Genomic DNA, 25,469 nt, shown 5'->3' with positions numbered 1-25,469 from the left:
CATGGATGAGTTCATCCTAGAGGCAACATACCGGAAAAAAATTATTGTTCTTGCTGCGTTTTGGTATTGAGTACGAAGTTTCGGGCTAAATGTATTCGGTCAATACTTACGCAGGAGACATAGATAATGCTCAGCATGGCAAGGGAACAAAAATTTCTGATCGAAAGTCAGCTTATAGAGTCTGTGCAGGAGCACATTCATTTTGTCAATGACTCACGGGATACGTGATATCAAGAATGATATTTACAGTAGAATGAATATGGGTTGGAAGGCAAACGTCAGACATTACCAAATCATGACCAGGGGCTGACCGCTTTCATTGTAAAGAAAAGCGTACAATCATTCCATTCTACTGGTACTAACGTATGGGGCAGAAATTTGGAGCTTGACAAAGAAGCTTGAGAACAAGTTAGGGGCCGCAGAAAGAGCGATGGAACGGAAAATGTTGTGTGTAACGTTAAGCGACAAGAATATAGTGATGTGGGTCTGACAGCAAACGTCAGTAACCGATATTCTAGTTGTCATTAGGAGAAAAAAAGTGGAGCTGGGCAGGTCATGTAATGTGCATGGTAGATAACAGGTGTGGCCAACTAGAATTACAAAATGCGTGCCAATGGAAGGGAAGCGCTGTCGAGGACGTCCAACAGTTAGAATGGGGTCATGAAATGAGAAAATGTGCGTGCGCAATTTGTAATCAGCTAGCGCAAGACCGAATGTAATTCGATATCGCTGGGAGAGGCCTTCGTCCTGCGGTGTACATAAGAAATGATGATATATGCATGGGAACACGCCCTGTGGTCCCAGGGGCGCATACAGAGGGGCGCTGGGTGCGTGCCTCTCTAGAAATACGCAGGTTCCTACTGTGGAGAGAGTGCATGTGCGTTTCTAGCGCATTATGGGAGCAACTTGAACAGATATTAAGAACACTCCTGTGGTCACTTATACTATTAAAAGTGCCACCTCAAATCTTTAGCAAGGAGTGCGCTGCCTTCGACGCAAAGGAGCTTCTCAAGGGACGCAATGAGGTCACAACGAATCATGAAGTTCTACGCAATTTCTTTATGGACACATAGTTTTATTTTAATTCGGGCAGAAGTCACGGACGATGACTATGCAGACCCCGGTTTCTTTCTTTTTCCTGACTGCTTTTTTAGACTTCTTAATCGTCGGGATCGGCCCACAAGAACAGCCCGAGAGACGCCCCAAAAAAACTGGTTTCACTGGGAGAATAATGCTTGGCGTTAAAAAAGAGCCTTCAGCAATGTGTGATATCTCAGGTTCGCCATTTTTCCAGTTCCGAAGGCGAGTCTACATCATCGTGGACGTGCTGGTTGGGGATCGCGGTTGCCTGCATCATAGCTTTGATCTGCTGCGCCGCACTAGTGGCCACCCTGGCGGCCTCAGGTAAGAATAATCCCTATGTTTCCTTAGTAAACATTTGCATCACTGTTTCCTTTTCCTCAGTGGCAAAAAAAAAACTCATGCTTATAGAAAAAGCATGAGGTAATCTTAAGTGCGGCTCTTAATTTAATCAGGACTTTTAGTCGGCTAATCACAAGAATTTGGTCATGCAGACATTGATGTGACGTCGACCGAGTATACTTATAAGAAAAATGGCTACATGATTACTCATCACTTCCTTCATTTTAGGTTGGAATTAGCTTTTCACTCATAGATGCTTCCCGCAGTTTATCCTGTAACGATTCACTTGGAGATACCTACGAGGCGACGTTTGTTTCTTGAGGGCTTGAGCGCCAACCATGCCGGCCAAACACATTATTCAGCTTATTGTCTACAGACATCCTATTGCTACTACGACGCATACCAGGCAGTGATACTCAAGTTACTACCAACCTTGGTTATTTTACGTACTAAACCAGCTCACGTTAGTGGAGCAGCATTACGCTCAATGGGTCATTCGAGCGCCGAGTTTTTTTAGCATTACCGTTTCTGTGTGGTATGCGGCATCGACTCATCATGTAGAAACATTTAATACCAGTTTCATCATGAAGAATGAAATGGAAAAAGTTTATTCGTGAGGATTTTCTGCGCTGCTCAAAAGTTTTCTAACCTTGCTCATCTTACAATTAGGTATGTTGGAGCTAAGGTTATAGTTACAATTTACAAAGCGTGCGGCACATTTTGGATGCGTTGAATTTTATAGATTAGTGTTTGACAATGAAGAGCCCATACTATACAAGCATATTCAAGGAATAGTCGCACATAGGTGACATACAGAGCTTCTTTAAGGTTTTTTTACGAAACATTTGAAATTTTGTTCAATGAATTTTACCACACCATTGGCTTTACCAGTTATATGACCTATATGGTTATTAAATGATAAGTCAGACGATAACTAGACACCAAGGTACTTAAATTACCGAAGACACTTTGGAATTTCTAAAGTGTGCTTGACGAAAGCCTTGTGGTCAACCAACTGCAAATACAATTTTGTACATGGTATATGTACCCTCTTGTAGGCGTGTGCCACTTGTGCTAGACGCGCTTCTGGTTGCGACAACCACTGCAGCCGCCTTCGTTACGCCTCCCTGCCTTTGCTGTTCGGTGACATAGCCAGATGGTGCTGCCGTCTGCGCTTCGCTTCCCTGGCGTTGCTGTTCGGTGACATGGCCAGTGGCTGCTGCCGTCTGCGCTCCAAGTCATTTGCTTTGGTGTTCGGCGATATAGCCTGTCGCTGCTGCCGATTTCATTATATATAGGGGCTTTATATCGTTCTGCTTCCCTGCCTTTGGTACCCCGCGATATAATCAGTCGCTGTTGGCGTTTCCGTTCTGCCTCCCTTGCTTTTTTTTAATTATGGGGTTTTACGTGCCAAAACCAGTTCTGATTATGAGGCACGCCGTAGTGGGGGACTCCGGAAATTTGGACCACCTGGGGTTCTTTAACGTGCTCCCTTGCTTTCGCATCTGGTGACATGTTCAGTCATCGCATGCGCAATCGCTCCTTGTTCTTCTGGCGTTTGGTGTTGGGGGAATCCAGCGTCCGCTGCCGCTTCCGCGAACCACTTGGCGCGGAATCACTGGGCCGCTTCGAAGCCTTTTGTCTCACTCACTCGACTGCAACGAGACGTCTGGCAGACTGACGAAGGAGCGGCGGTGCAGTTGCCACCGCCGACGCGCGCGCTCTCGTTCTACCGCCACTGTATGACGTCACGGTTGCTATGCACAGATGCGCCCCCCATGGCGCGCCGGTTGCTAAGGAGGGGAGGGGGTTGCGCCGCTGCGCAGAGGAGAGGTCACAGTCGCCACGATTCCAGCGCACGGACGGACGCGACCGCGAGCGTGGCCCATTAAATTCTTTCGCCCTAAAATGTTCAAAGCGGGCGAGATGGGTATCAGACTGGTTATAACAAGAACGGAAGGGGTTGCGCTTTCTGGTAGAACTATACACTTACTTACATTCAACCGAATTTTCAATTTTTGCGCTACGAAACCGCAGTGCCTAAATCTCGTTGTAAGGCATCAATATTCTTCGTGCCGTTTATAGCATTATACATGACAATCATCCGCGTAATGCCTGACATTTAAAATTTACAGCTGTAGCAAATGTTTACTATCAACTGAAAGAAATGTAGCTTTCCTAACACAGAACACTGTGGCACCCCAAAAGTCATGTCAACATCGGAAAAATTTTAACCATTTGCAACAGAACCCTTCCTACAAGATAGCTAGCCTGTGAACCAACCAAGAACACAAGCAGGCACGCCTAAAAGACAATTTGTGTAATAAGAGAGCATGCGCAGCAGTATATCGAATGCCTTCTCAAAATTTAGGTATGCGGAATCAACTTGTAGTCATCGGCCTTGTAAACTTAAAATATCATTTGAAAGTTGAAAATATTGTGTAACACACGTTAAGTGGGACGAAAACCATGTTTAACTAAAGAAAAAAGTCAGATCCGTTCTACTACTGTGAAGATGAAAGCCAGCGAAGCTGTGAGACTGTGGTGGGTCTGCTATAGTGAGTATTGCTATAGTGAATTTATTTATTATTATTCTTGACTACATTGAGCGTCTTCGGGATGCTCGTAAAAAAGCAAGGACACCGGCGCCTTGTTTTCGCCCGGCCCGATGGCTTAGTAGTGCGTTTGCAGCGCCCCATCGTCATAGACTTGCGTATAAGCCGCAGCGTTCACAGCCGCGGCACACTGCACGGCATCGTCAGGATCCGGACGTCAGGATCCTGGAATATGTGGTTAAACAAGCGTCCGCCCCCTAGTGAGTCCAAAGGACAACTGCTGATAAAAGCGCTAGCGCGATCTCTACGTCACGAGACAAAGGGGCACAACGATTGGCGGGACGTGCCGCCGCCGAGTATCTCCGACACTTGTGAAAGAGAGGTATAGGCAGTGGCGAGGGGTATAACAATGGGCCATCCGTCATCCGTTTTGATACCTGTGCCAAGGGACAACTGGCGCGCAACCGCTACGCACATGGAGCCGAATTGTTCTACGCGTCGTTTTGTTGTTCTGCGTGTCGTTGGATGCAGTGCCGAGCACGAGCACATGCTCGGCACGCGCTCGTGCTCGACACGGCACCCAAAAGCACGAGCGCAAACCGAAGGGCGCCAACGATTCAGCCGCGGAAGAAGACGACGGCGCTCGAGCCAATGCTGATGATGATAGTTTTTTTCTACAGGCGGACACGAACCTGGAGTACCTAGCCCTTTGCAACTCCACTGTAAAAGATTCGATCACAAACGTTTCACAATACTGCTATAGATTAGATGCTCAAGGATTTCCCAGCAGACGCTTTTCAAAGAAATCGGTGTAATTGGTGACGCTATTTTTATGAATGGTCCTCAGTATTGGCAGAACATTCACTAACTTTCGCTGAGGCGGGGGTTCCTGATCTTCTAGTGTATTAGAAAACAAAATAGCAAGAAAAGGTGTCAAGGCTCTTGCAAATTTCTTCAATACGTGATTGGTAATGGCGTTAGGCCCTGGAGCCGAGTCTGAATGAAGACTTTCTAGGAGAGTGCGCACACCTTTTTTGGAGACAATGTCAGCCATAGGTAGAAAAAAGTGACAAGTCGCAGGCGGAATTTCCCCTAAAAATGGCTCAGAAAACACCAATTGAACACATCTATAAAAGCAGGCTGCCTTGTCTGCTTCTTCCGATAAGTTTGTTAGGTCATCGGTAATGTCTAGGATACCAAGTGAGTTCATCTTATTTCATTTCACATAGCTGCACACGCCATTAGGATCAATAATAAGTCGTTATCGACAAGAAAGTTATCGTTAGCTTCTCTTACTGTTTTTTTAGCATTGCGATTAATTCACCAAGGTTTTCATGAACATTAGCAGTTTTTGTTACAGGAAGCAGTTGAAAAGGTGGTTCTTTTTTGTTAATACCTTAGCTTTACAGTGATCTACACTTTACCAGCCCTACGAAGCTAGCGAGATCTACTAGACTGGTGCTGTTCATTACTAACGAACACTAATGAAATTCGGTCAAAACAACGAAAGTTTGGATGATATTGCGTCATAATTACCCATTTCCTAAACAATATATTCTTCACAAACTGTTGTTTTAAAACTTTATATTTTCGCAAGAAGCATTCCCGACCACTGCCTAATGCTAACTTGTGACCAATGCCTAAGGTGTAACCACTACCTAATGGTTCATCGTTGTGAATGACTTTATAAAAGTGCCTTCTAAGGAAAATTATACTCTCTAGGGTAGATTAGATGCTGAAACACTCTTTGTGCACCCTTAATTTCTCTGAAAATTTCGAAAATGTGTGTATTCGTTAGGAGAACACCCTGACGGTACTTTTTCACTAATTTCAGGCTGCTAAAGGCTGTGTTATACAAGAACACGCAACATGCGGAAATTAAGGGTGCTCGGCCCCTTAAACATTTTAAGCAAGTAAAGTGTGCATTTGTAGCGGTTTACGCCAAGTCGTTGTTCGAGCACATCTTATGGTAGCAGTAGGTAATGGACGTCCACCTGCTAGTTCATGTACATGGCGTCTGTGCCCAAGTAACGCAAAATGTTGCCGTAACGTTCTCTGAATGTGCACAAATGTCAGCGCATAACGTTGCCTACATGCTGCTAATGTCCTCTTTTTTGATTGCCAGACAACGTTGGGCCGTAACGTTGTGGCAGCGTCAAGCAGCACATTCACGACGTTAACATAACGTTAACAGAACTTCCTGGCAACGTAATGTGGATGTTGCCTTTTGGCACTTGAGCTTTCAGGCAACGTACGTATGTGACGTTCAAGCAACACTCAACTGACATCGCAGAATATTTGTAGACATACATAACAGCAGTGCTGTCAGCATGACACGGCTGTCAGCACCGCAAACCCTTGTAAATTATGGGGTTTTACGTGCCAAAACCAGTTCTGATTATGAGGCACGCCGTAGTGGGGGACTCCGGAAATTTTGACCACCTGGGGTTCTTTAACGTGCACCTAAATCTAAGTACACGGGTGTTTTCGCATTTCGCCTCCATCGAAATGCGGCCGCCGTGGCCGGGATTCGATCCCGCGACCTCGTGTTCAGCAGCCCAACACCATAGCCACTGAACAACCACGGCGGGTACCGCAAACCCTTAAATTTATATTTTCTTGACAGATAATTTACTCTAGTAGTTTTCATGTTGCATATGCATGAAAATGTGAAACAAGAATTAGTGAAAAACAGCGTTTTTTATGTATATATCTTGTGTAGCTTACCAAGATATCTGTGTAACTTACCTTGTGGTAAGATACACTATATACATAAAAGAATGCTGTTTTCACCAGTTCTTGTTTACATTTTCATGCATATGCGACATCAAAACTACTAGAATGCATTATCTGTCAAACAAATATAAATTTAAGGGTTTGCGGTGCTGTTAGCCGTGTAATGCTGACAGCACTGCTGTACGGGCAGCTCATCTGTCTTGCACTATATATAGTACCAACGCGCCCTAAGCCAGAATCTTTAAAGTGTTTCACATGGTGGTTTGCCTGACTTGTCTTGCTGTTGTCCATAGCACAGCATATAAATGCTAACTGCAAGTAAAAGTGCACAATGCAAAGCTGCGAAGTGGTTCACAAGAACAATTTTTCATTTTGGCTATAACAGCAAGAGAAGCAGCATGCACGTCCAATGTGCAGAGGTTCTCGTATAAAGTTTCTTGCAGCAGGAAAGTAAATGTATTCTACAATTGTTCATTTCCTTAAACATATCATTTAGGCTTAGACCACAGAAAAAAATCAGTCTTTGCTTCCGACTTGCTGCTCTAAAAATCATGTGTCGGTAGCTGCATGTGCTTTCAAGAAATTGCATAATAGCCAACATCAGCTGAGAACAACAAACTCTAGTATGTAGGAATTGTTTGTGCAGGAGGAATATGTGGTGCTTGAATATGCACCCATGAACATGCATTGGTCCACCTTAAGTAATAGTGAATACCATAGACAAACCTGGTTATAATGTCAAACCATGCATTTATTTACTGTCTGCTTACATCATCCTGGCAAACAAATGACACTTATATAACAGTAACTTAAAAACTCATAACACACTGATAACACACTTAAATTTATTTTCTATGAAACATCAAGGTCTTATATCGCATATTAAGACTCTACTAACAGCTACAACTACAACACAATAATTTTGCCTTCCCATGTAGGTCAAACTTCGAAATTTTTTGCTTTTTGTCGAGTTCCCTTATTTCAATGGCAGAACACAATTTATACTTCTTAATAACAGCACAAATACTGTCCTCCTTCACTTTGTAATGTACAACACAACACAGTAACACTGCGGATGGATACTATCTCCTGCCAAGTATCCAGCCGGTCTTTTTGCCTAAGCTTGCAGACATGGCAGCAAGTGTGAAGTAGTCAACACAGCCCAAGGCGTAGAGTAACAGAAAGTCATCCAAGCACTGACAGCCAGCCATCACTTTGCAGAGGATGGCCAGCAGCACAAGTCATGCACACATGCCCCCCTCGGTAGCTTCACTTGCATCCAGACCTCACTGGTTTCCAAGTCAATAATGCGGTAACCTGCAGAGACATCAATTACATCAAATTTTAAAGTGCCATCTGAAACACTGAAGTAAGCCATGTTTACTGTGAAACCAGGCTATAAAAATGCTTACAAACAACTTAAGCTTCGCATAACTGTGAAACAAACAATAGTGACATTACGCAGGAGAATAATGCAAAACATCAAAAGCAAATTTCAGTAAAACCTAACCATTATACCTATAAGTTTGGACACAAGAGCAAGGAAAGCACAATAAACAATACCCACAACTTCCTTTATTGCGCTAAGCAGTTAAGACGTTAGTATCAATATATTCCTTTAACATAAAGCTTCCTTGCAATGCCACGGCTGCTTGTTACATCCAGTTCAGTCTTGGAAGAAAACAAAAATTAACAAATGATGTGAATGCTCTACCACGGTACCAAAACCACATTTCATTCGTGATGAAAGTTCCAATGAGTGAGTGATAAATTTGACTTGTTGGTACATATTGGTCAATTGCAGCACAGATATTGACGACAGAAAAGACGAGACAATAGACGTGTGCTGGCTTCCAACAAAAAGCTTTATATTCAGCGACCCATGTTTATAGCCGTCACTCATCACATTGCACAAGCGTACTTCACACCTTTAGGAAGGTCTACTCTGTCTGATAAGTGTACAGATGCTGACACACACAGAGCCAAGTCGCGGAATCTTTTCAGCTTCAATAATTTCACGTGTTAGTTGATCACCGCTTCTGCTGACAACAGTACACCGAGCAAACAATGGTTCACAGGCACATGAACTGCAACAACATGCAACCCAACTGTCATGCATGTTTTTCTTGACATTGTATGAGTGTTCTCTCAGCTGGTCATTGATACAGCGTCCTGTTTGGCCTATGTACTGTTTACCACAAGAAAGAGGGGTACAGTAATTCATGTTGTTAACATAGGTGACGAACAGATTTTTGTGCTTTTTGTTACACTTGTGTGCTGCGCTGAAACATTTCCTTTGATTACACAACTTTATAAGCTGCTGAGGTGCAAAGAAGACAACTTTAACTTTGGAACGATCTGCAGTTTTCACGATACTGTGAGACAGCTTATGAATGTATGGTATGACAGCCACTTTAAGTCTGTCAGATGGAGTCATCACATGGCAACCACTCGGTGCATGCACTTTTCAGAGTAGAGGTCATGTGGTCACTGCATCTGACAGACATAAAACTGGCCGTTATACCCTACATTCATAAGCTCTCACAATATCAAGAAAATTGCATATCATTTTAAAGTTGTGTAATCAAAGGCAATGTAACAGCACGCCACACATATGCAACAAAACACCAAATTCCGTTTGTCACCTGTGTTAGCAACATGATATATTGTATCCCCCTTGTGGTAAACAATATATAGGTCAAGTGGGACGCTGTATCAATCACCGGCTGAGAGAACACTCATACAATGTCAAGAAAAATCTGCGTGACAGTAGGCTTGAATGTCATTGCAGTTCGTGTGACTGTGAACCGTCGTTTGCTCAGTGTACTGTTTTCAGCAGAAGCAGTGATCAACTAACACGTAAAATAATTGAGGCTGAAAAGATTTCGCGACTTGGCTCTGTGTGTATCAGCACACCTTCTGTACACTTGTCAGACAGTTTACTTTCTTCCTAAGGGTGCGAATTGCGCATGTGCAATGCAGTGACTGATGGCTATAAACATGGGTCAGCAAAAATAAAGCTTTTTGTTAAAGAGTTGCCGCATATCTCTCGTCCCGACTCTTCTGTTGTTGCCTACATCTGCACTGCAATTCAGTGCCTGAACGACCGGCTACGACTACACTACAGGTGTTTCATATCGGGAGAAGGGTTGAATATTGCTCTACATTGCAAAAGTTGTCGTTGCTATCCGCGGATGACGAATACGGAAGTTCTGGCCGTGGAAAAACCAATTTAGAACGCGAGCTTTTGGAAGCGGTGTTAATCGAAAATTCTGGACCTGATAAGTAGGTTAGCGCCATTTTGCAGGCAATTTTAAACAAAGAAATGCAACTCATGAGTAGCAACAAATAAGCTGGTTTGTTAATTCTGCTTTTGTTTCTTTTTAAAGACGATAGTGTTTCTTGGGCTACCTAAACGCGAAAAACTTTGTCACTCGATTCAACCGCTCGGCAAAAACCAAGCACGAGAACATGATTTTTTCTCTTCAGGGGCACCACATTTCGAAAGATATGTATCAAATGCATCTGAAAAGTTAATCATTTCGGTGCAATACATGTATTGTTACAAACATTACAAAAACAAACTTGAAAAAATGTGAATGATACTTACTACCCACAGCTTCCAATTTATCGGGGCTCAATGTCGACTTCTCAACAGCATTGCCATCCTTCAAGCACCGACAAGGAGCCCCTGTGATGCTCCTACGCCGAGCGCCAGGGCTCCCCACATCAGTTATGCCAGTTATTTGCAGAACAGGGAATTCCGGCGATGGCACTGGAGCAGGCCCCAGTTATCGTTGCCAATGTATACAACACTTCCTAGGTGTACCTGCAATAAAAGATGGCAGAGACACATTAAGACTGCTTACGTGTGGGAACGTGAAAGCACCTTTAGTCAACCAAATGGCTGCAATGTGACGTGCCCAGTGTGACACGCACTAGGCACACCTTAAGTCAGCCAGAACCAAAGAGCTGCCATGGCATAAGGGAAGCGTACTCCTTTTACACTCCACTTCGATTCCCACCCAGTCTGCAGAACTTTCTTATTAAAGCAATTAATTTGCTTTGTTTACATGAACCTACCCAAATTTGACATCACTCCAAGCGTTTTGATGTGCTTTTATTCCTCGTGCAATAGGCCATCGGTTTTATGTCAATAAGTGCTGGTTGCAAAAAGAAGTATGTCTAACCGTGCGATAAATGTAACCGGAAATGGCAAGTACGTCCAGTGGCATTAGTGTAGGGGCTGCACACAAAATTATATAGCTTACCCTGTATCAAATTTATTTTAAAGAGCAGTTTCAGTGAGCCCAAGTAGAGTCTTTTAGCTTTATGCAGTGCAGAAGCAGGTACAGTTTGTGCCAGCCAACCAGATGAAGAGCTCTCCTAGTAACTCTCTAATAACCCTCTCAGCAATTAGTGATAGCCAAAACACAGCTTGTATCTCTACAACTGACACATGTCCCATTTCCTTAATGTGGTATTCGTCGCTGATTTTGATGGTCAATTGGATGCCATAGATGAACAATCGAAATCTGGCGCGCAGCACCAGTCGTGTCAGTGCATCGTCAAGTGGCACGAACATATTTCTCCCTTGAGTGAATTATGGTGCTCTCCTGGGCACATGTTGAGGCACCAGCGAGCCTGCCCCATGTACATTTGACCGAATATATACATGATCAAAGGAACAGACTATGGTACCCCTGACGAACACAAGACAAATTGGGTTGCATCTTTAACTCAGCAAGCCTCAATTCTCATGTGGACTGCTATACACGCACAATTCCAGCAAAAAATAAAGTAGGCAGGATATGCACGACAGTCCACAAGTGAATTGAGAAAGGCGAGCAGGCAAGGGAGGTTTGCTTGGTTAAAGATACCACCAAATTTGTCTACTGTGTATGAGAGGCAGCTCACTGTATTCCTTTCACACCTGGTCAAATGTACACAGAGCACACTGGCCGGTAACTAAATTTGCCAAATAAATTCCCATATATCACTCAAAAGACCAGCATGCTCGTCTAGTTTGGCCGTGCATTGCCAAGATAGGACTTCAGGCTGGATTAAGATCATCTGTTTTCACCTACGGTGAAAAATTGACACGAGAGATCAGTGAGGCATACCACATAAACAAGACATGCGAGCCAGACCCCATGATCAATTCATCAAATAAAAGGCGTCCTTTCTAGATGACAAGTGATTGAAGTTAGTCTGCGCATGTTTACTTTCCTTTTTACACAAATACCATTTATTGTGACTTATGCCTTTATATTACAACTTACACCTTCCCCTGAACGAAATTGTGCAGAACATAAGCACACATCCAGTGCTGCTAATTTTAATCCTTCCATCAAAATAAATGGTCAGTTAGCAGCAGTCATGTTGTATGGTACCCTTTTCCTCCCCATGTAAATTCTGTCCTGAAAAGTTACATGAACTGACCGGCAAACTCATAAGTACACTACAAATTTCACCTAGCAAACACGGCGGGTTCTCAGAAAATGCACAAATACGGCGATAGGTATCTGTTGGCATACTGTAGCAATAGTAAGTGCCAGTTAGCTTCGACACTAGACAATTTTAGTATAGCATATGCAACTAATAGCGTACGCCTATACGCTATAGTACAGCGTACGCTAAACAGCACACATTTATTACAGTTTTAGTTGGCCTGCGAGATCTTCTGATCTCAGAGGCCATATGCCATCGTCGCACCTATCTCTCGACTTCACTGACAGGTGGCACTGACATATCTCGAAGGCTTCCCTCGTAAGGCTTCGTGTCGTTCGAAACGATAAGCGATCTCGAAAACTCCACAAGGTTAACCATATTACACTGTTGTCAAAGCGGCCTGAGGGTAACCGAAAGCTGTTTACACAGTCATTTGCTACGAACGAAGTGAATTCTGCAAAAGCCATGCCAAATTCAATTCGAAGCAGGCAGCGGGGACCGCCGCCATGTTTAACGTAAACTACGCAAACCACGCACAGACGGTAATGCTAAATCTGAGAAATAGCATGCATAAGCTATCGGTCGGATAGCGTTCTGCACATGCGCAGTGATGACCCGCTATTTTATAACGTACACAATGACATAGCGTACGCTAAACTAAAACTGTCTACTGCTGCAATAGTTCAGCTGTCAGGCATCTACAGTGCTTAAGACACCACTTAAGTGTAAGTGCACAACAAATACAAGCGGCGCATCAACTATAAATTTGACTTGAGAGTAGTGACAACATAGGCTGTTTCGTGTAGCTAAAACACTAGTCAAGTAGAAAGTATATGAACAAGTATACATACCTATAGATATTTGCCTACCTAACTTAAAACTATGAGTTGCAGTGCCTATGATGCTTGTTCTAGACACTGGTATTTTTGACAAAAATATTCATAGAATTAGATATAATGCTTTTTCAATTCATCCAGCCAGTAAATGAAGTCGTACACATGTCACCTTTACTTGGGAGTGTGGAGAGTTGCGTGCATGCGCTACTCTCGATGGAGGAGAGACACGACTGGCGGCACAGCAAACGAGGATTTAATACGTACAGAGACGGTGAACACACGCGACACACAACACTAAAGCCGAAAGTCAAAACTAAAGGCACGCGAAACTAGACATAACTCCACGAAAAAGCTTACTTAATCGATAAACCAAATCTCTAACTTAATACAACACTACTACCAAACAACTATCTCATTTCTGGAGCCTCGCTCCGCCTTAAAGTCTCTCAGTCAGTCTTAGCTCGCCAAAGTCTGGCCACCTTGGCCCCGGCCTAACTGCGTCGTAAACAAAACGTGGGCTCTTACGGACCGCCGACTTGAAGCTCCTCTCGTCGGGTCCGAGTCGCATTCATTCGGGGCGTCGTTACTGCAGTAGATGCCGACGACTCGCGTTGCCTCCTTTGTCGGTGGTGAGCTCGTCGGTATCTCGTCGGTGATGCGCTCGTCAGCGATGGCGCTCGGCGTTACTTAGGCCCACCTGCCTAGGCCTAGCGTCGGGATGCGTCGCAACTTCTTCAGGAGTGCCGACGTGGCGTCCCGAGGAGAATCAAACGTGCCGGTCTGCCGCAGAAGGGGGATCCTCTCTGGGGTGCCTGGTCCTGCCGTGAGAAGCTGCAGCCCGTCCAGGAGCCTCGCCCGAACTTGCCGAGGTCGACGGCCACACCTTGGACGGCCAGCGTCGCGGACTCAACCAGACCCCCAAGTCTCCCGTCGCCAGAACATAGCTGGAGATGCGACCTTCCTGACCCGGTGCCACGTTGAAACTCCACTGACAGCGCCGGTTATCTCTCGAGTATGCCTCGGTTCGTGCGCCTCGCGCGCTCGCGCCGTTCCGAACACCAGGCATCGCGTGCTCCTCTTCTTTTTCGCGCCACCGGCGGCCTCTTACATGTGACATAGGCCCCCTCTTCAAGACTTTTTTTCTAAAAAAACTGCTCACTCTTGGCGTTCAGGTGATGAATGTGACTCCTCGTAGTGACATTGGTGCTGGTTCATTGAAGACTCGATGCACTACACAACACCACACTGTTGCGCACGGTTCACCAGACGCACTGTTCACCGCGTTTAAGAGTTCACTTTATGCACTTTTCACCACCTAATGCACTTCACTCAGCTGTTCACAATGTTCACTACTTAAATGTTTCGAAACACTCTACATGAATAAACTTTGCATCTCAGCATGTTTTACAATACTCTACCTACTCTATATCTACATAGGTACTGTTTCACTTCTTTCCTCTCTATACACATTTACAAGTTCTGCAATCTTCCGCGTGCCAGTCCTACATGGTTTTCCTTTTCGTTCTTGCCATTGCACTTGCCCTATTTCTCTTCCATCTTCTGCGCTTGCGCGTTACACGTTTAGGGCGATTTGGGTATCTATCTCCTTCGCCCTTTTTCTCGGAGTCCCAATGTTCCATCGTGTCTGGTGCATGATGCTCCCTGGACTCAACTGCACCTATCAACTTCCTATCTTTCTGAGGTGAAACTACTTCTTTCTTTACTCTCTTCTGCTCTTCGGGTATATGGACCTCGATCGGGATGTTGTCCATCCTCTTATCCTGGTTAACCTGAATCAAGGGCTCTCTAGTCGTGAGCTTCTTTACGGCGTCACGGGCATTATCTAGCATGTCTGTGTCCTTCCCTTCAGCAATCATCATGCAAACACTAGTCTTCTTCTCGTTTTTCCCCTTAGCCATTGTCTTTTGACATACAACGCATGCCCTGACGTATCTCCTCACGTCGCTCTGTACCCCGATCCAAAAGAAATCTTCTGTTATTTTTTCCAAAGAGTCTTTTATTCCCTGGTGGCCTGCCATTGCATTATCGTGCCCTAACTTCAGTACTTTCTCTCTGAGTTCCTTTACGACCATCAACTGCTGAACCTCTCTTCCCGAATTGAACACACATCTCCGGTATAATAAGTCGTTCTTTTTGAAGAACTCCACTACGTTTCGACTTCTTTTCCTTCGTACTACTTCTCCTATCTTCTGTACGCACTTCTGCAACGACTCGTCTTTCTCCTGTAATTCCTTTAATTCGGCCGCTGTTATGCTCAACCCCTTAATGTTCGTGACCGGTAATGGTGTTAAGGGTTTAGTACTCTTACTCATAGCTCGCGTTTGTACTTCCGCTGCTACCTCTACTTCAGGTGTCTCCTCTTCTGGCGCTTCTGGCTTATTCCTCTCCTCTAAATCCTCTGTCCTCCTCCAGTTAGGGTCTGGGTCTTCGGCCCCTCTCACCCCTGGTACATTTCCCAAAATCAAGTCAAACAGAGGATCTTCTACACACCTAGCTGTGACCAATCCCGTAAAAAATGGTGTCGAAATTTGAATTTGCGCCTCTGGCAAATACTTAACGGACCTGTCCGCCAAAATGACTGGTTTGAAATAGCCGGTCATGTTCTCTGACGGCACCAGACTTTCCCTAACTAAGACTGTGTTCGCCCCCGTGTCTCTCAAAACTGTGGCCCTGCGTCCTTGAACTTCTCCCTCCACCACGGGCATGTTCTTTTCTCTCGGCCCATCCTCTTTACCTTTCATCATACATGCAGCTTTGTCCACGTATCCTGATCTGCATTCGAGCGCCCCATGACCTCTCTTTTGACATAGCTGGCAAACCACTGGTGGACCACGTCGATTATCCTTCACCCGACAGATCATTGCTATATGTCCCAGCCGGTTACAAACAAAACATCTTTGGGGCGTCCCTTGCCTGTTCATTGGACCCCGATTCCTCGTCTCACCTGCAGCTGCCATCGGCGCGTCCTTGCCACTCTTTCCTAAATTCCTTAGTCCCTGCGCCTCTACGAACTGATCTGAATGCGCTGCCATCTCCTCCACTGTTTTTAATTTCCTCTCTTTGAGGAATACCGCCAGACTGTCGCTGCACCTGGCGAGAAATTGCTCTCCTACGACCTTGTCCCGCACCCCTTCATATGTCTTGTTTGCCTCCGACAACTCCATCCATCTCTCAAAGTAGTTTGTTAATCTACATGCAAACTGTTTTCCAGTTTCCGCGTCTTCCGGCTTGCATGACCTGAACTTCTCGCGGAAACCCTCAGCGGTTAGCCGAAATCTTTGCAATAAAGTGTTTTTTACTTTGTCGTAGTCTAGGCTCTCTTCGGCGGGCATCCGTCCGAATACACTTAGAGCCTCACCAACTAGACACAGGCTTAAGGCGCTAGCCCACTCGTTCCTTGCCCAGCCTTGCCCGACCGCTATTCTTTCGAAGCGATGCAAGTACGCATCTAAATCGTCCCTACGCTCATCAAAAGGAGCCATTAATTTCCTGGGGCAAATCTGCTTTGGCCTGGGCGAAGCAGAGTTGGATGATGCTGACCCCGGCGAACTCGCGCCGTCACGAGAGCCCGCGCCCATCTCCGCTAGTTTTAACTTAAGTTCCAAAATTTCTTTTTCGCTTTTCTGCTGTTTCTCCTCTTGTTGCGTGTATTCGAAAAACGCCATCGTCTCCTCCTTCGACATATTTAAATCCTTCGCTACCGCCGCCAAACGTTCCCACTCCATCTTTACCACTCCCGAGTATCGGTGACTGGGCCGTATCTATCCTGGCAGGCTCGCCAATATTTGTCATCTTTACTTGGGAGTGTGGAGAGTTGCGTGCATGCGCTACTCTCGATGGAGGAGAGACACGACTGGCGGCACAGCAAACGAGGATTTAATACGTACAGAGACGGTGAACACACGCGACACACAACACTAAAGCCGAAAGTCAAAACTAAAGGCACGCGAAACTAGACATAACTCCACGAAAAAGCTTACTTAATCGATAAACCAAATCTCTAACTTAATACAACACTACTACCAAACAACTATCTCATTTCTGGAGCCTGGCTCCGCCTTAAAGTCTCTCAGTCAGTCTTAGCTCGCCAAAGTCTGGCCACCTTGGCCCCGGCCTAACTGCGTCGTAAACAAAACGTGGGCTCTTACAGACCGCCGACTTGAAGCTCCTCTCGTCGGGTCCGAGTCGCATTCATTCGGGGCGTCGTTACTGCAGTAGATGCCGACGACTCGCGTTGCCTCCTTTGTCGGTGGTGAGCTCGTCGGTATCTCGTCGGTGATGCGCTCGTCAGCGATGGCGCTCGGCGTTACTTAGGCCCACCTGCCTAGGCCTAGCGTCGGGATGCGTCGCAACTTCTTCAGGAGTGCCGACGTGGCGTCCCGAGGAGAATCAAACGTGCCGGTCTGCCGCAGAAGGGGGATCCTCTCTGGGGTGCCTGGTCCTGCCGTGAGAAGCTGCAGCCCGTCCAGGAGCCTCGCCCGAACTTGCCGAGGTCGACGGCCACACCTTGGACGGCCAGCGTCGCGGACTCAACCAGACCCCCAAGTCTCCCGTCGCCAGAACATAGCTGGAGATGCGACCTTCCTGACCCGGTGCCACGTTGGAACTCCACGGACAGCGCCGTTCATCTCTCGACTATGCCTCGGTTCGTGCGCCTCGCGCGCTCGCGCCGTTCCGAACACCAAGCATCGCGTGCTCCTCTTCTTTTTCGCGCCACCGGCGACCTCTTACATGTAACAACACATATCATTATAATTTGGATTTGCAGGTTGAACATATTCTGACCTGAGCAGCGCCAAGCAGAATGAATAGACCGAATGCCCACTGTGCTGACCAAATACACAGGATGAAACAGAAAATATGGAAAGGGACCCCAAAGTATTAGAAATACTTCTTGACAGCTGTAGAATTAGGGCTTGTTGGTTGATTGTCACTATTAAAATTACACTAAAGCCAATCAGAATGTTCTGTATGGTGTCGTTAAAATCAAGTTCATTTGACGAGCAACATTGCAATAACCATAAAACATGGCAAGAGAGAGAATAGAGGGAGAGAATAGAGTGGGAGAATAGAGGGGAAGCGCTCGGCTCGGCATCTCTGGGGACTCGGAACTGTCAACAGTTGCTCTACCACAGCCGCACAGTCACTGCTCGTGCGCTGCCATTTCACTTTATTACCTTAAAGAACCACAATTTGGGGGCATTACATGAGGGGTGGGTACGTGTATAAGCAATCGCATATAGAAAAAGAAGTTATTGGTTAAATATGGCAGCTAATACAATTAGAAAATGTAGATGAGCATGTGGTAGCAGTGACATCCATCGTGTGGAAGGCCATTCCAGTCTATTCCAGACATTCCAGCAAACGTTGTAGTGTGAGCACGTGGACGGGAAACTTGCAGGGGATGACCAATGCGGAGTTAAAAGCGTTGTGGAGGGCTGATGTAGGGCGGAATACGAAGTTAGCAGAAACAGAACTTATGGAACAAGCATTTACTCGCGATTTGACGACGACAAGCAAGATTTGTTAAGCCGGTCGTCGCTTTTAAAGCTGATATGCTGGTATGGTATGAATAGCACGAATGAATGAATCTAGTGGCTCGATTCTGTAGTTATTCTAGTGAAGTTATCAGGCAGATTTGGTTAGGGCTCCAAATTGGGAATGTATCAAACTTTTGTTCGTACCGGGGATGTGTATGCAAGACATTTTACATTTGGTGGTGCCTCGCGCAGGTGCCGTTTTTAAAATGCAAGGGTTCTGTTAGCTGATGATAGGATGTTTGTGACATGCGCATTCCAGGTTAGGTCTTCGCACAAGGTTACGCCCAGGTATTTCTAAGAATTGGTTAATTCTACTGTAACACCAAAGATTAAGTAAGGCAAGAAAGTGCGGTTGCGCTTTCGGTGAAATGACACGTGTTTGTATTTTGCAGGGTTTGGTTCCATGAGCCATTGGCTGCACCAGTCTTGTAGACAGGTTGGGTCATTTTGGAGAGCTAGCTGATCGGATGTGTTAGTAACCGTTCGGTACATAACGCAGTCATCGGCGAACACGCGGATGTTACAGAAAACACGCGTGGATAAGTCGTTTACATATATATCAAAAATAGAATGGGACCAAGCACAGACCCTTGAGGGACGCCTGATGTTACTGGGAGGGAATTAGAAGCTTGGTTATTGACATAGACTCACTGAGAGCGGTGTGCTAAAAATTCTTTTATCCACTGTAATACATGAGGGTGTAAATTTAACTGCGAAAGTTTTAGTAGTAAGCGTTTGTGGAGGTACTTTGTTAAATACCTTTGCGAAGTGCAGAAAGGTTGCGTCAGTTTCAGCGGTACAATCAAGATTCATACGCTGATCATGAATGAAAATGGCTAATTGCGTTTCGCCCTTACGAAACCCGTGTTGGGAGGAATGAAAAAAATGGTTCGAGTCAAGAAAATTCATTATGTGAGAATGAATGACGTGTTCCATGATTTTGCATGGCACACTAGTTAAGGACATTGGACGGCAGTTAAGCGGTAATTTGTTGTTACCTGAACTGAAGACTGGAATTACCTTTCCCAGTGATTGTGTGAACAGTAGCGATAAGTATGCCGCAGAGACGTGCCCAGTATTTTTTAAGAGCTTGGAAGTGATTTTGTTAGTACCTGATGAGGATGACAGCTTAATGTTTTCGATAATAGGAGCGATTCTATCTGTGGAAAATGTGCTTGATGACATTGGTGATATCGGATAAGCAGTTAAGACAGGTAGTGGTGTGCCCATAGGTCGGCGCGCTCACTCATGAGTGCACTCACTCACACTTACTCGCACTCATTTCAAAGGCGTCAGTGCGAGTGAGTGCCATTGAGTGTGTGTGCAGGTGAGTGCGAGTGCGAGTGAGTGCCAGTGAGTGTGAGTGCAGGTGAGTGCAAGTGCGAGCGAGTGGCAGTGAGTGTGAGTGCAGGTGAGTGCGAGTGCGAGTGAGTGCCTGTGAGTGTGAGTGCAGGTGAGTGCGAGTGAGTGCCAGTGAGTGTGAGTGCAGGTGAGTGCGAGTGCGAGTGAGTGCCTGTGAGTGTGAGTGGAGGTGAGTGCGAGTGCGAGTGAGTGCCAGTGAGTGTGAGTGCAGGTGAGTGCCTGTGAGTGTGAGTGGAGGTGAGTGCGAGTGGGTGTGCCAAATTCTTTAGTGAAAACGGATGACAATGCGGTGTTAAATATGTTCTCGCATTCAACGTCGCTGGCCTCTTGTACAAGTGCGTTAGGAAGAGTGATAGTGCGTGTCTTGTGAGGACTTAGTATTTGCCAGAATTTTCGCGGATTATTGATTACTAGTACGATTTCAAAATTTTCGCGCCACTCCTCTCGAACTCTTGGAAACGATTAACCGAACGCACCTAATCGATTCATTCGTAAAAATGAAAAATGAACATCGATGAAGAATAATGGTTTTGCGGCATACATTTCATCGATTAATCATTCATCGATATTACCAACCCGATGTCTAGAATTGGACATCGGATCGGAAAGGCCTTGCTTGGCCACTTAGGAGCAGGGAAATGAAGGCGCTCTCTTTTTGTCGCGTGCAACCAATATTCCATCTATATGTGACGTAGGGTGAAGGGAAAGTGTTTGTGTTATAGAGAATACCGGAGAAAAATGTTGTACTAGTCTAACCGGGCGCCTTCTCTATCGCTGTTGGAAATTATATTAATGAGTAAAAGCATAGCACGGAAACTAGCATGCGGTTAATGTGGAGCAGATGGATTTCACTGAAATTTGTTGCTCAGCAGTTGTATGACATTGTGAACACTGTTATAAACTTTCTTCAGATTCATTCCTCACCGCAGATTTTCGCTATGGCAGTTTTGTGGGTGCACGTCTAATTTTAGGTGTTATTTTAGAGAACATAACGAACAAATGTTCAAATGCAAAAAAAAAAACAACGCCGGTTTTATGAGTGTGGCTACGACACGTTGTAGTTAGGGGCTCGCGATCTAGAAGGTGATGGAATTGTTTTCTCGCGTGCTGAAAACTGTGTCAACACGTGTATTAACCGTGAAAGTAAACGGCTTAACTGACCCAAACTAACTTTCTGAGGCCTACACGCAGCACATATGAATTGAAGTAATCGATTGAAGCGGCTTGTATTGACTGCAGCGGTATGGCTGTGTTGAGTGGTTGTCGCACAATATGTATATTTAGAGCAGTCGCATGTTTCACGTCGACAATTATTTAACTCTAACGAAATGTGCACATGAAATATGAAAATGCGGATATACAAATAGAAACGCACTGCGCCGGTGCCTTCGTGAGAGGTGAAAGGGTGTATAATAAATAAAAGAAAGTGCAGGTACTAGCGCGAAAAGAACGACGGAAATTGATACGTATACATGGTATTTGTGCAAGCGCATTCACACTTGCGCGCAGAAGCAGTGACATCGTGTTTCATTTTCCATTGTTCTGCCTCTTATACGTGGGTTCACGTGGGAGCGAGCTTTCATTTAAACCTTACCTTTTGTGGGATGTGAACTTTATTAACGCTGACTTACCTTTAGTCACATAAACAAGCATCTGCAGCCAAGCTGGAAGAGGCGACAGCAACACATTGCTTTTGTATCACAGTAGGTCTTTCAGTGTCTTTGCTGTTGCAGATTTCGCCTGCTTCAGGAATTTGAATGAACTTTCTAGAAGCAAGCGCCTCTCTAGCGCCATTTCACATTTGAAAACATCAAACAGCAGCTGTAGAGACTGGCGAGCAAAACTTTTCCTGGGACAGCACTTGATGGCACACTTGAAGCAACATTCCAAAATAGTGAAACAATCCTAAATTCGGAACTTCTCAAAAAAAAGGAAATGGAATGGTTAGCGTGTTCGATATCACGAAAACGCCATATTTTTTTGCAACTGGTATTGATTGATTCTGGGGTTTTACGTGCCAAAACCAGTTCTGATTATGAGGCACGCCGTAGTGGAGGGCTGCGGATTAATTTTTGACCACCTGGGGTTCTTCAACGTGCACTACAACGCAAGCACACGGGCGTTTTTGCATTTCGCCTCCATCGAAATGCGGCCACCGCGTGCTCAGCAGCGCAACGCCTTAGCTGACTAAGCCACCGCGGCGGGTTGCAACTGGTATAAAATGTTACCTGGTATCAATATGAATACGTGTTGCACTTGCTTTTTCTCGTGACGGTCCAGCTTTACACATAGGTCCCTTCAATTTTTTTTTACCAGGCAGGAAAGATGTAAGTGCCGGGACAGATGAAGACGATGGCCAAGAAAGCGGGGGTGATGATGAACCCATATCTGTTGTGTGGAGACCTCACCCTCCGTCGACGCGTGGACACCACACAGCCGTGACAGGGCAACCTGCCACTCAAGAAATGAGTCCGACTTACGAAACCAGTACGGCTGGTACCAAGCAACAGGGTCTGACGACTACAAAAAGTGCGATGACCGTGCCACCAGTCGCGCCAACTACCACTAAACCAAGTACGATAGCTGCTTCAGAGCCGAGCCCCCGCCCCACCCCTCCCGCCCGCCCTGCTCCGGCCCGCGCCAGCTCGACTACGCCAACAAAGAAACCACCAGCGAAGAGCCCCCGAACACTCCCTACCAAGATACCTACGTCAGCGTCGACGCGCCGCCCCAGCCCTCCGGCTCGCCCTGCTTTGACGCCTGCAATGAGCTCCCGCCCCCTGCCCACCAAGCCCAGCACCCGGAGCACTACGCAATCGACAACACTTGCGAAAACGCCTAAAACTATGCCGACAATCGCCACGACTAAAATCACTACGACCAAGTCTACGAGAACTACGACGACAACCACGACGACGACAACCACCACGACGTCGACAACTACGACGACGAGCACAACCACCACAACGACGACACAACGACTACAACGACAACTACGACAACCACGACAACGACTACAACGACAACTACGACAACCACGACCACGACAACAACGACTACGACAACTACGACAACTACGACAACCACGACCACGACAACAACAACTACAACGACAACCACGACCACGACAACTACGAAGAAACCTACTGCCGCCCCCACGCCACCTCCAGGTAAGGGGGCACAGTAACTATGCTTCGCGTGGTGTAAAAAAACTCGCAGTTTCTCCCCAAAGGGGAAGGAACGATTGCGATAGAAAATTAGTAGACAGCTACACGAAGTTGGGATTCGCTTACCAACTTAACAAGCATGGTATCAGGCGCGCACAAGCTCACATGAAAACATCTCGCTCGATGACCGCTAACACTCACTGTCAAAACGTGAGTGAGAAAGCGCGGCCGCAGCAGCCACCGTGTTAAACTGCGGTCTACCTGTCGCCTCAACACGAACTACGCGGTGAAATCAGGGCGAACGCGAAGCTATCAGCGCTCGGTGCTTGTACCAATCGTACATCGTTTTCAAGGTAGGGCCCGCGCGGCCGCACCATACGCGGCAGCCGGCTGAGTAGAACGCCCTCGCCACCCCTCCCTCCCTTCGTCCTGATGACTTGCGCGTTACGGAAGACGGCGCGCTTCCTCCCCGCGTTCCTCCCATGCGCGCGCGAGATTGAGACGCCACTTGCCGCCATCGCCGGTTTGCCCTCGCACGATTTCACTTGCACATACGGCATGCGGCGCGCGGCGACGACGTTATCGCCCTTGGACTTTATACGAAACATCTCCGCGACGCCGATAGCGGCAATCCGCCTGGAGTGTCTGTACAATTGCTGTCGCAATAGAAGAGTGTTCCTATAACTGCGAGCTAACTGAGAAATGTGGACGGCGGTGAAGAATACATTTAACCTCACGTATATTCAAAGCCGCTTAACCCTTCCGTGGATGTTCAATTGGATAGAAATGTTTAGAGGTCGAAGGATACCACAACTAACGGGAAGTTCTGCTTCTTTTAAGGCATGACGGTGATAATTTAACTGATGACCACTGCGCAGGTCGCACGAATTATTCCACATATAAATTTGAATTTGAGCTTATGTACCGAGAATACGGGGTAGTTTTTTTTTGCAACTGCAATGAATTGTAAACTTTGGAGTTCGCAAAAGTTCAAAAGCAAATGTTAGCATTCGCTCCTCGACTCTTACAACGTCGAGTGGCACATTCTAAATCTTTACTAGTGAAGGCTTAAACCCGGTAAATCCAACAGGTGCGGGCGAGCTATCAGCGACCGATAGGTGGCGAAAAAACGCAGGAAGATGGGTACACCGCAAACAGTTCAATATCCTTCTTCTGTCAGCAACGTCATAATCCTTGATTATGCCGTGTTTTAGCAATTATTTACTCCTACCGCTTTTGTTGAAGGCCAACACGTACAGATGGAGAATGTACGTGACGCTCTGTAACACATGTTGTATTAACCTACTTGTCGTCGAGTTTCCTATGAGCGGGCGCGGTCGTCTCCGAGATTACACAGGCTTGCAGTGACGTTTTGCATAAGCAGGGAACTCATTCTTGAAAACTCGTAAAGTACGGATCAAGCTTGGCAAGGATAGGGGCCGACTCACAACTGAATTTGCTTAAACAAAGCACGAAATATACAGCGTGTCCCAGCTAAAAGTAACCAATGTTGTAAAAACGACGGATTCTGCTAGGAGTCTCAAACCAACTCAGTTGTGTAGAGAATCGCGTGGCCTAGTCAGCGCTATTTTTTCATTTTTGCAAAGTCAATTAATTAGTATAAACTAATTGGCTAACTTTTTAAATATAGCCTTCACCAAGAAAGCGCCTCTACTACATTCTAGCCACTGTACCTCTACGAAAGCTTTAGATCACATTTAAAAATGGCCGGCTGAAGTGTTTGCAACTAAGTATCATTGATGGAGCATCTTGTAATTGCCTTTAAAGAAAGCCCGCGAAATACAAAAACAAGCGCGTGATTTGCACCGCTATTTTAGCGCTGCGATCGGCCGCACGTCTTATATCCACAGAGTTAGTATACTCTGCTAGCTGCTTCGAGCGCTGGGCCAACGCCGTTGCGCACCTGCGATGTTCTTTAAATGTGAAGTATTATCCGAGACAAGCCGCTTTTCACCATCTGGTTCAACAAGCAGAGCCTCGATACGTTCTGCCTTCGCTCGTAGAAGAGCGCGTTGGGGTGGCCAAGCTAAAGGCGCGGATATAGTCCGGCGTATACCGCGAACGCGATTCACGCGCAGCGAAGTTACGCCATTCGTCGGCGAAAATTGGATACTCTATAGTCTAGTGTGGTTGGCGCAGGAATAGACCAAGTTCTATTGCATGCAGGAGCCGCGGGAGAAGAGTGCATCACGCGCTAGCTAGGCTGACCAGCAGCATGCTGGCCTGCGGTATGGATTCCACATGCGAGCGTGTTAGTTTGCGCATTCGACAAACAACAAAGCTCTCGCTCGCTGCGCACTTGTGCGCTTTCGATGCGGCAACTGATCACCGAGCTGTTTCAGGTCACGTTTAAAGCGC

At 46.1% G+C, this 25,469-nt stretch overlaps 1 long non-coding RNA gene across 1 annotated transcript in view; it reads right to left on the bottom strand.

Moving 5' to 3' along the window:
• Positions 1–2,811: 2,811 nt before the first annotated feature.
• LOC125939974 (uncharacterized) overlaps positions 2,812–25,469 on the bottom strand; it is a 45,214-nt gene continuing 22,556 nt past the window's right edge. The window contains exons 2-3 of the long non-coding RNA XR_007463214.1: positions 6,420–6,520; positions 2,812–2,892 (exon numbers count right to left, since the gene is read on the bottom strand). This is a non-coding gene — a long non-coding RNA (uncharacterized LOC125939974). The remainder of the gene's footprint in view (positions 2,893–6,419; positions 6,521–25,469) is intronic.

Source organism: Dermacentor silvarum, chromosome 9 (assembly GCF_013339745.2).
Source record: "Dermacentor silvarum isolate Dsil-2018 chromosome 9, BIME_Dsil_1.4, whole genome shotgun sequence".
NCBI lineage: Eukaryota > Metazoa > Arthropoda > Arachnida > Ixodida > Ixodidae > Dermacentor > Dermacentor silvarum.
The sequence above is the reverse complement of the archived record's forward strand: the minus strand, read 5'-3'. Positions and strand labels throughout refer to the sequence as shown.